Source organism: Crotalus tigris, unplaced genomic scaffold (genome assembly GCF_016545835.1).
Source record: "Crotalus tigris isolate CLP2741 ecotype Arizona unplaced genomic scaffold, ASM1654583v1 scf7180000017863.408763, whole genome shotgun sequence".
Taxonomy (NCBI): domain Eukaryota; kingdom Metazoa; phylum Chordata; class Lepidosauria; order Squamata; family Viperidae; genus Crotalus; species Crotalus tigris.
In genome coordinates, this window is record NW_024096684.1 from 316595 (window position 1) to 329082 (window position 12488).

General features: G+C 39.3%; 1 protein-coding gene across 1 annotated transcript in view; it reads left to right on the forward strand.

Moving 5' to 3' along the window:
* Window positions 1-11948, forward strand: part of TBXT (T-box transcription factor T) — a 54003-nt gene extending 42055 nt beyond the window's left edge. The window contains exon 9 of the transcript XR_005556736.1: window positions 11791-11948. The gene's annotated coding sequence lies outside the window, so the exon portion shown is untranslated. The remainder of the gene's footprint in view (window positions 1-11790) is intronic.
* Window positions 11949-12488: the final 540 nt, after the last annotated feature.

Consider the following 12488-nt stretch of genomic DNA (forward strand, 5'->3'; position numbering starts at 1 on the left):
GCTACCATAATATGAGTAGAATAAATATTTCTGCATTTATAATAGCCAACTATTCTTCTAGCCAAACCTCTGAATCATCTTTTGCTGTATCTAGCAATGAAAAATATCCTTTTTGAAATGAAGCATTGTCATCACTATACAGATGGCAATCTGCCATCATTCATGACAAGGTGCTGGAGGAAGTGATAGTTGTTCCAAAATTTATCACTGCTACAAAGGATGTGTTATCACTGCTGCCATATTGCATGGTATTCATGCTCTACTAACTAACTGGCAAATTCATAATGGGATCTTCTACCTCTAACTGTGCAAAGGCAATAACACAGAGAGGGTACAAAGCAAATGCTGTTAATACAATTGCTTTTGTTCTGCAGGCATTTTAAACCCTGGGGTTATATATCTCAATAATGTGAGCCAATAACAATGGAAATCCAAGGCTACATTATTTATCCTTCTAAATGTTCATGTCAGGCACAGCATGATCATATCATTAATCATGAATTCATATCAATAAATTCCAAGCTTAAAATCAACATGTTTCCAGGTGAGATGCTTATTCTAGAACTGGCATGTCTTGTTTATTGATTAATTCCTTTATTTTGGAAAGCAGTTTTGAAAAAGACATTACCTATCTCTTTTTGCTTTCTCTGGTGATTCTCCCATCTGATTTTAGAGAGCTGCTTTAAAAGGAAGAGAACAAATGGTAACATTTGCATGCATAGATTCCCTTTTGGTATTCTCCCCAAAAGAGGCATGAGGTCTCTCTGTGAGTTTGCACAGACTTTGCAAAGCAGGAGTGCTTTATGATTCTTTGACTTTCCATTTAACGTCATTTTATGAGCACATGTTTTCAAAGTGACTGTTTACAATAAAAAAATCATTTAAATAAAACTTGAACAAAATGGAAGTTTTAGGAATACTATATATGAATTTAAGTGTACTGGAATGGGTTGTTTTAAGTTAAAACGTTTCATGATGTACCATTGAGACAATACTGAAGAATGGTGTGGAAAAGATACACAAAAGGGACATTATGTCTCAATGTAAGTCAATAAATGATAGGGTAGCATCTATTAGAATTAGCATATATCTGGTGAATATCAGTGTAATACAAATATATAATAGATACAATGGTTAGAAAAAACTGAGAAATTCTCAAAATATCATTACATGTTAAATACAATATTAAGAAAAAAGAAATGACTGAAATGCAAAATTAGAGAAATGGAAGATTTGGACTCAATAAACTCCATAATCCAGGTGATAGTTATTAAGAGTTTACCAAAGTGTTTACTACTATTGCTTCAAGCAATATAAGCACATATTCTATATCTGGGCATCTCTTCATATATAGTATAACATTAACTACAGGTAATCCTTGATTTACAACCACAATTGAGCCCCAAATTTCTGTTGCTAAATGAGACATTTGTTAAGTGAGTTTTGTTCCATTTTACAACCTTTCTTCCACAGTTGATATGTGTATCATTATAGTTGTTAAGTGAGTAACATGGTTAAGCGAATCTGGTTTCCCCATTGACTTTCTTGTTAGAAGGTTACAAAAGGTGATCATATGATCCAGAGACACTGCAACCTTCATGAATATGAGTCAGTTGTCAAGTACATGAATTTTGGTCATGTGACTATGGGTATGCTACAATGATCATAAGTGTGAAAAATGGTCATAAGTGACAACTTTGAACGGTCAGTATATGAAATGTTGTAAGTTGTAAGCTGAGGACTACCTGTACATAATAGGAACCCAAAGATGCTCCAAGGTGCAAGTTGTGGAACTGACCACATAATAAATATTATGGATAGATACTCACTATAAATATACAGATTAAACTTGGAAATTCAAGGGCCAGCAAGATTTAATTTGGTGGCTGTACAATCAAAATATATGATCAATGTAAAGAAGAGATACAGAATATTTCCTTTACAGGAAGAAAAACCTGCAAAGAGATAACGGATTTCCAGAAGACTGAAAAGAAAAATTTCCAAGCATTCCCAAAATTTCAAAGTGAAAAGAACCAAACGGTTTTCAAAACAAGCAATCATGATACCTGAAAAAAAAGAGCATGAACACCTTGAGTAACAAGGACGTAGAACTACTAAGTAAAAACCTCCATTGTCAAGCAAGAAAAGACTACCCACATATGGATTGTTGTAACCTATATATGGTAATTTGATGTGATGACCTGTAGTCCAGAGTCTCAGGAAGGAGGGGACCTTTCCCAGAAAGCAAAGAGAAAGTAAAGCTTGGAATCTTTGATATACAAGAAAAGAGCAAAAGCAGACCCTCCATAACAAATAAGAGAGTATAACTAATACTTAGGCAGATATTTGCTTTAGTGTGGCAAGATTTCTATCAATGGGCAAACACAATAAGGAAGCTACAGGTAGTTCCTGACTTAAAACAGTTAATTTAGTGACCGTTCAAATTTACAATGGCACTGCAAAAAATGACATGACCATTTTTCGTACTTACGACCTTTGCAGCTTCTCCATGGCCTTGTGATCATAATTCAGATGCTTGGACTCATATTTATGACTTTGCAATGTCCCAGGGTCATGCATTCACCTTTGGTGACCTTCTGACAAGCAAACTCAGTTTGGAAGCTAGATTCAATTTAACAACTGTGTCACTAATTTAACAATGGCAGAGATTCACATTAACAAATGTGGTCAGAAAAATCTTAAAATGGGACAAAACTCACTTAACAAATTTTTCATTTAGCAATATAAATTTTGGGCTTAATTGCAGTCGTATGTTGAGGACTACCAATACTCAGAAGTAAGTAATGATATCCAAGTATCATTGCTGGTTCCTTGGGCCTAACATCCTAATATATTCAGGAACTAACTCCAATACAGAGGGAGCTAGAATAAGCAATGGATTTGGTGTCAGACCTGTAAGCAGATTCATAAGAATAGTACAATTAGAAGAGATGACAGCTGGAATTAAAAATGGAGGCCCAAAGACGAACAAATATACAGATGACACTACTTTAGTTGAAAGTAAAGAAGTCTTGGGAGAGTTCATTATGAAAGTAAAAATAGAAGTGAAACATCTGGCTGAATATTAAATATTAACAAGACAGAAGTTACTATCAGCAGTGGCAATTGATAGCACAAAAGTGAAAGTAGTAGAAGGATAGCATATGAAGAAATAAAGAGGAAGTTAATCCTTGAGATGAAGGCAGTGACAAACTTAGACAAGATAATTAAGATAAGAATACTTATATGACAGCAAAGAACAGAAGAATGAAACCATTCCTTCCCCCCCAGGTAATATTTAACTTGTAAAAGCTGCCAGTTGAGAGATATAAAAAGAAGACAGATGTGCATTTGAATAATAGGTGTGGCAATAGTTACTAAGAGTACAGTGGATTGCAGGAAGAACTCATACAGTACATTAATCTTAGATCTAGTAAAGACTGAACTGCTCTTGTGAAGAGAAGATCAGAAGTAGACATTCACATGCTTTGGTTGTGAATAAATAATGGACTAAAAATGCCGACTGTCCTTGGTATGGTTAAACGAAGCAAAAGAGGAAGACAATAGGTAAAGTAAATGAAATGGATTAAATTAAAAAAAAATACGAATGTCTTTGGAATGTCTACAATTTATTGCTAGAAACACAAGCATCCCCCAGCATCAAACATAGCTTGTTGGCATGTAATCAAGTATCTGTAATAGTAACTTGCTGGTAGTTGATCACAGGATCTATCAAGGCCTCCTTGAGAAGCAGGTGTAATACCTTCTCTTGTGAGACATCAGACATCTCCTCCTAAATATTTAGGCACAGTGTATCTTGGACTCATACATTCAGTTTCCTCAGGATAATTCAATGACTCATGAAAAGCAGGATCTGAAAGGTCTTGTAGTTGAATGAATACTTTATCGTTTTCTATTTACATCTTTAGTCCTCAGACCTATCCCATAGACTGTACCATGCCCAAAACCCTAAACCCCTCATTTGGACTTGAATCAGTCATACCACACATAGACATGGAGAAGTAGGATTGTAAAGTGTCTTGTAAAGATGTCACAGCAAATCTCTCTGGAACACAAAATAACAAAATAACATTTGGTGAAAAAAATGTCAGCAATCTCTAAATCAGGGCTTCTCAACCTTTTCACCCATTGTACCACTTTTAGGATATGGCAATATCCAAGTACCACCAGTCACCTAGCAAGGTGTTAAAAACTAGATGACCCCCCCTCCCCAAAAAGGAAAAAAGTGATGAAGTACAGGGAGTACTTGACTTACAATAGTTTGCTTAGTGACTGTTCGAAGTTACAATAGCACTGAAAAAAGTGCCCCCCAGGCCACAGCTGAGCAAGACACCTGCCTGCTCACCCAACAGTGCTCTACCTCCTGTCTGAGGTTTTCATTGTTGTGAGCATTTCTGTTGAGGATTGGCAGCAGGGATGGGGTGGGCGGTGTTTGGTTTTTATTCTCCCTGTCTGCTGGGTGGTTGCAGCAGGTTTTGGTCACTTCACATGACCCTGGGACACTGTGACCATCATAAATATGAATCAGTTGCCAAGCATCTGAATGTAAATCACAAGACCCTGGAGAGGCTGCAACATTCCAGCTGATCGGCGCTTCTTCTGGGCTCAGCAGAAGCGCCAGGATCAGCGCCGAACTCCAGCTGGAGCTTGGTGCTGATCCTGATGCTTCTACTGAGCCCTGACAGCCCTGAAGAACCACTGATCCTGGCGCTTCTGCTGAGCCTTGACAGCCCTGCAGCTCCAGCCATCTCTCGCTCAGGCTTGTCTGGTGCTGCCACCGGTTCAGCTCATTCCCCTCCCCGACTACCACTTTTCTGGGATGGTCGCGTACCACCTGCCAGGTACCAATGTACCACAGGTGGTACCCGTACCACTGGTTGAAAAGCCCTGCTCTAAATCACAAGAACAGATACTTAAGGATAAATGAAGAAAGTCTTCCTTGTCACAGGATGGGTATGATAATGTATCTTAATTCTAGTTCTAGTCCTTCCCCTTCCTCTTCCCCTTCCTGTAAATCTTTTGAAAATTATGGATCTGAGTTCCAGAATGGGGGAAAGATATATGAGATCAGTATCATGAAGAAGGGTCAGACCATTACAATGGGTAAAAATAAATCTATCCACTTATTGGGATCATGACCAGCGTAGTTGCTTTTGCTGTTCTGGAGCTGAAGGGTGTCCACTTCCCTGAAACCTTGTTACTTCAATAGCACACTTTTATCACACATCTGGAATACCATTGTGTGATACTGCTATCCATATAATTATACCATGCAGTGATTAGTTGTCTTCCTTGGTTGATGCTACTATTAGAATCCAGGCATTCTGTCCAATCATTTTTTCCTTCACCCCCCCCCCCCGTCTTTTGAGAACAATGAAATCTCTGAAGTTAATTTAAAAATAATTGGAAACACAGGAAAAAATTGTATTTAGGTTATTCGCATCTTGCCTATCTTATATGGACTAATGAATAGACAATTGATGGAAAAGCTGCTTTCCTAAATGTGAAAAACCAAAACGTATAGAATGATGTTTGCTAGTGCTAGAACTGCCAATCTCTAAGAACCAGTGAAGAACAACATGGTCAGAGCCCTGGCAATTTAAATCTATGGCTGCAGTCAGACTAAATCATTTCATAAGACGTGATGGAGATCTTCTATGTGTAAAGCATGTCCTCCTGGGATAAACAACATCTCTTCTCAGCTTCCACTGAAGTGTCCTATCGAGTCCCAAAATTATGGGCAATGATTTGTCCTCGTGTGAACCCTGCTTCTGAATGACGTCAAGAAAAGTGTTTGTAAGCTACACAGTATAACTTGGATAGATATTGCAAAAGGTTCCTGGAAGGGCAAGATGACCTAAAAAGAGAACACAGACGCAAGGAATGGATTGCATATGCTGCTTTGTTTCTGCTTCATAACATCCTTCTGAGTGGGTAATGCAGGAAGCTAAATAAGTGTATTCCCTTGCAGTGGTTGGATGCTCTAAAGTAAGGGTATTCAACTTTGGCAACATTAAGATCGGTAGACTTCAACTCCCAGAAGTCCCTAGTCAGCCATGCTGACTGGGGAATTCTGGGAATTGACGACCACTACTTGTCAAGGTTGGACACTGCTCTAAAATGGAGGAAACATTGTTGTCTGACCCAGTGGAGGATTACATTCAGTCTTGATATTGAGTAAATTGCAGCATGCCCCAGCAACAAGGTCTCAGCACAATTATTTTGTTTAAATATGTATTTCTTAAAAATCTTTAATAAAAGATGTATAAGAGGGACAATCTTTTATTGTCTCTGAGGACAGCAAGCTAATTTGCTAATTTGCTCTGTACAGGACTATACAGAACTGTGACATCTACAGTTCTGTCTTCAGGAATGGTCAGTCTTCCTGGGTAACCCAGGCCGGAAACAAGAGTAGAAGAGCTAATTCTACTTCATTGTAAGGCTACATTAATAGATTCTTGCAAATCAGAAGCTATAAAATTTCCCACTGTCACTTTTAACTGCTTGATCCATAAGGGTGTTTTTTTTTTTTTATTTCTCCGGCTGTTAAGCCACTGGGGGTCTCTGCCTCTTATTGTTTCCTAGGCATCATCTCTTCCCTGCTTTCCCCAAGATCATCCCCACGTGCTATTACAAAGCCAGTGTGAGGTAATGGTTAAGGTGCTAGCTTAGAAACCAGGAGACGATGTGTTCTAGTCCTGCCTTAGGCATGAAAGCTGGCTTGGTGACTTTGGGCCAGTCAATCTCTCTCAGCCCAACCTGCTCAACAGGGTTGTTGTTGTTGTGGGGAAAATAGGATGAGGAAGGAGCATTAGGAATGTTCGCTGCCTCGAGTCACTTACAAAGTAATGGAGGTGGGATAAAAGTCAAATAAATAAATGAAAATAACATAAACTCGTCACCAGTCCACTTGAAGTAGTTTCCGTCCAAAGAAACACAGGAATCTGCCCAATTCAGAATCACACCGTCTCGAGCATTGGATCTGATTCATAGCTGCTCCAGCACTTCAGGACATTTTTCCAGAGGTTGACTCATGGTTCGTGGCATGAAAAATATTGCCTTTGTCACTGAGTTGCAGTCCTCTAAAGCAGGGGTCCCCAACCCCCGGTCTGTGGACCAGTACCAGGCTGCGGCATGCCAGCAACTGGTCCGCACAAACAAGCAAAGCCAGACACATAAACTTTACTTGTGATAAAAACCTTTATCCGTGGAACTGGTCCCTGGTGTCCAAAAGGTTGGGGACCTCTGCTCTAAAGGAGCTCTATACTTGAACATGTGTAAATACTCCTATAGCAAATAGCAAATATTTTGCTGTTACAAGAGTATGCAACACCAGACACTATGTTTACAGATCCTAGAAAATAAAACATAGAAGTACAAATGCAGGGATAACAACAACAACAACAATAGTAATAATGTTGGAAGGGACCTTGGAGGTCTTCTAGTCCAACCCCCTGCTCAAGCAGGAGAACCTATACCATTTCAGACAAATGGCTGTCCAATCTCTTCTTAAAAACTTCCAGTGTTGGAGCATTCACCGCTTCTGGAGGCAGGTTGTTCCACTGATTAATTGTTCTGTCAGGAAGTTTCTCCTTTGTTCTAGGTTGCTTCTCTCCTTGATTAGTTTCCACCCATTGCTTCTTGTCCTGCCTTCAGGTGCTTTGGAGAATAGCTTGACTCCCTCTTCTTTATAGCAGCCCCTGAGGTATTGGAACACTGCTATCATGTCCCCCCCTCATCCTTTTTTTTCATTAAACTAGAAGGGATGGGAATGGGCATCTCATAGTGTTGACACTGAATACAATTCACATGTGTTTGGATGGTATCCTTTATACCACACAATCATTACTGAAAGTTGAAACACTTATCATACTTGTTAACATTGCATTGAAAAAATGAAAAATAGCAACAAGGTATGTATTTGTAGAGTATGCCAACAAACTTTATAGGAAGACCAAAATCCTTTCCATTTCAATATACAGTATATGTATACACAAAATAAGTGTGATTGATTCTATCTTTAGTATTACTGTTAGCATTTATGTTTGAATCACAGTAGGTTGAGAATTGACACTTAAGTCACAGTAGGATTTATTTGGTTTTACTCCAGTCATTGTAGTTTGTAAACCATGGTTTAAGGATGAATCTAGGTTTTCATTTTTCCTTATTTTAATAGGGCCTCTAATAATTATTTATTTTTAGAGTTAGAGGGGTGGGTGGGGGCTGAAAAACTTTGGCCCCATCCCCTATAGGTTTTGCTCTGGGATCTTGGAAGAATTGTTGTTGTTGTTAATTGCGAAGTCGTGTCTGACCCATCGCGACCCCATGGACAACGTCCCTCCAGGTCTTCCTGTCCTCTACCATCTTCTGGAGTCCATTTAAATTCACACCTACTGCTTCAGTGACTCCATCCAGCCATCTCATTCTCTGTCGTCCCCTTCTTCTATTGCCCTCAATCTTTCCCAGCATTAGGCTCTTCTCCAGTGAATCCTTCTTTCTCATTAGGTGGCCAAGTACTTGAGTTTCAACTTCAGGATCTGGCCTTCTAAAGAGCAGTCGGGGTTGATCTCTTCTAGGACTGACCGGTTTGAACGCCTTGCAGTCCAAGGGACTCGCAGGAGTCTTCTCCAGCACCATAGTTCAAAGGCCTCAATTCTTTGGCCCTCAGCCTTTCTTATGGTCCAACTTTCACAGCCATACATTGCAACTGGGAAAACCATGGCCTGGACTATTCGCACTTTTGTTGGCAGGGTGATGTCTCTGCTTTTTAGTATGCTGTCTAGATTTGCCATAGCTTTCCTCCCCAGGAGCAAGCGTCTTTTAATTTCTTGGCTGCAGTCCCCATCTGAGGTGATTTTGGAGCCCAGAAAAATAAAATCTGTCACTACCTCCATTTCTTCCCCATCTATTTGCCAGGAATTGAGAGGGCCGGATGCCATGATTTTGGTTTTCTTAATGTTGAGTTTCAAGCCAACTTTTGCACTCTCCTTCTTCACCCGCATCAAGAGGCTCTTTAGTTCCTCTTCACTTTCTGCCATTAGAGTGGTATCATCTGCATATCTTACGTTGTTGATATTTCTCCCGGCAATCTTAATTCCAACTTTTGATTCATCTAGCCCTGCCTTTCTCATGATGTGCTCTGCATATAAGTTAAATAGGTAGGGCGACAGTATACAGCCTTGCCGGACTCCTTTTCCAATTTTGAACCAATCAGTGGTTCCGTGTTCGGTTCTCACTGTTGCTTCTTGACCCGCATATAGGTTTCTCAAGAGACAAATGAGATGGTCTGGTACTCCCATCTCTTGGAAGAATACTGGGGGTTAAAAAAAAACAAATATTGCATGTCAGATTTGGGATATTCATATGTAGTTTAATGTGTAAAAGAATGTGTAAACCCTGTGACTTACATTTTGATTTTTTTTAAATATAACTTGATTAAAATTTTCAGGATGAAAGATACAAACTAAGAAGAAGTAATATTTAGAAGAAAAAAGGAAGAAAAAAAGGAAAGAAATAAGACAAGAACAGAAACAAAAGTATAGTGGTACCTCGGGACTAATGTTAATTGGTTCCAGGAGTCACAATGAGTACCAAAAACAATAAGTACCAAACAAAATTTTCCCACAAGGAATAATGTAATGAGTAACAAGGCAGCCAAGATCAACAAGTTCTTGTGCATTGAGTACCAAACTAATGATGGGCACTGGGATAAAGTTTTCATGTCAAAATGCACTGAGTACCGAATTTGGTGAGTTTCAAAGCATTTGAGTACTAAGGTACTACTGTACGGTGAAGAAAGAAAAGGAATATAAAGAAATGCTTTCTGATTTTCCTTTACAGCAGTTGAAAATATAAATGTAAAGATTACAATATGTTTTTTTCTACAATCTATTTTTTTAATTCATGAAATATATCATAATTTATTTTTTTTAGTTTTACACTATTTTGTCTTTTTAAAAATCCTGCAAGAGTAAATTCTGCACCTAAATTTTTAATGAAATAAATATTTTGCGTCTTTCTTCCAAAGATGAGTAAGCACATTATATCTTATTTCATTTTTTTAAAATAATAATATTTTTTTTCTCTTTTGGGATGTGTTTGGTCTATTTATATTCCACACAATCCATGATCAAGCATAGGTGTTTTTAGAAAAGTCAGTACCCACAGCACCCAATGTAGTATCATCATTTTGGGAATCCCTTTGCATCTTTTGTAATTGGTGGTGAATTAAAACCTTTAAAAGAGGCTTATATGACTGTCCCTCTCATGAGACATAACTCTGGTTGGCTCATTGCAAAAGTGACAAGAACATTAAAAATAGTAAAACAGAAACATTAACAAAAACAACCCCCACTGCCCTAAAGAAACAAACCCCCAAATATACAAAACCACAATCACTGGGCTCAGTCTTACCATATTCCAATATCTGGGGAAAAACTGAAGCGTTTTCTGCAAGGCCTTAAAAGACTAGAAGAACAGAAGCAGAGGAAGACTTCAAAGGGTAGAAGACTGAGGGCCTGCCAGATCACAGGGAGAAGGGTGTTCTCCAGGGCAGGGTGTCACTATGAGAAGAACCTCTATTTAGGTGCTTTGAGATGACAATTTGAGAGAAGGAACCTGGAAGGTGTTTACCTGATCTGGTCTGGCCTGGCAGAACAGGCAGACAACATCAGGTTTAATGGCTTAACAAACTATGGTTTAGTGAATACAGCCCTAATAATATGCCACATAGAGAGGACAAGGAAAAGATAAACACCCTTTTGCAATAACTTGTAATTCACTGCAAATAATCTGTTCTTTCAGGAAAATAAGAGTTAACTGAGAGCACCCGCTGACTCTGGCTGATCTGGAAAGCTAGAGAGTTGGACCTCATTAGAACTTGGACAGGAAATAATCTGAAATCCCAAAGCTATAAATTAGACAAGGAAGCTGAAAAAAAAATCCCAGAGACAGGCGATAGCTAGACATTTGTACTGTATAACTACTGCCAAAAAAATAACACACACACACACACACACACACACACTGACACAGTCTCGAGGGATCAAGCTCAACTCAAAAACTAAGGTATTTTTCATAGCGTTATTTATCCCCCGCCCCGAAAACTAACATAGGGGGGAAAAAAATCAATTATCTCCCTACCGAATTCTAATCTAAACAATGCATCTTTGCCTTTTCTCTCCTTGTTTATTATTTGCTTGCTGGTACTATAGCAGGAATATCTTAGTAAAATGATTTAAATGGGAACATCTGCTTGGTTCTTGATGTCTTTTCTGACTGAAAGCACATCTGTAGTTCAACAAATATAGTGTTTGGACTGTGGTCATTTGATTTATGCCAGAAGGAATAAAGCACCAGAGTACAGACGTCAATGGTGCTACTGCTGGCAACAGAGACTTCTTAATGTACAAATGGTGTCTTTTATCACACAGTTTGCTCTCTTCACTAAATCAGAGCAGGAACACCTTGATTGCTGAGTGCAAAGTGCATTGTGTGTACACAAGGGACAGAGCATAGGATATATCCTGGATTGGCTATAGAATAACTAAGAAAGATAACCAGATATCTGTGCAGACATTTTAAAGTTTATTTTAAGTTTCTATATTGTGTCATGAAAGCAGAGGTGAGGAAGAAATAGGGCAGCCAAGAAGTTTGTAAGTTCCATGTACTGTGAATTGCTATTCATGCTGTGAATTGCTATTGCATTCTATCTCAAAGCCAAGAGATCATAACTGTGTCAATTCTGTTCCTTCTAATGATTGCTACCAGGTTGCCAAGCTGTGGGGAAGCCATTGTCTGCCCACAATAGAATGAAAGAAATATGTTCCAGTCTCCAGGGATATGATGCAAGCTTCTGTGATGTTTTCTGTCTCCTGGGAGAAGACGTGCACTGTGAATTCCTGGAGCCCACCAGAACTGTTTGCAAACAATTTTCTTCATCTTTATTCTAGTTTCCTTACAAATGCTTGAGTTACTTAGCAGAAAAATAGAGTTGGGAGGGACCTCAGAGGTGTTCTAGTCCAGCCCCCTGTTCAAGCAGGAGATTCTATACCAGTGATGGCGAACCTTTTAGAGACCGAGTGCCCAAACCGCAACCCAAAACCCACTTATTTATCACAAAGTGCCAGGGGCCCATCAGCATTGTGGTGCCCTCGGTAGGGGGCAGGGAGGCACCTCTGAGTGCTGCTTCTGGCATGCAAAATCGAGGGGCGCAAAAATGGGCCACTGTGCTGCAAGGCGTAAAAACGACTGCCACTACACCGCGGGTTGCAGATACAAGGTGCTGCACTATGCAAGAATGGGGCAGGGCTAGTGAGTATCATGCACTAGCCACGGCTCATTTGCAGTATGTGCATGCTTGTAGTCCTGTGCGCGCACGCACACATGTAAAATACTTCTCCCATTCTTTTCTTCCAGTCTGCCAATCGACAATGGTTGGTGACCTCTGCTCTACCACAATCACCACG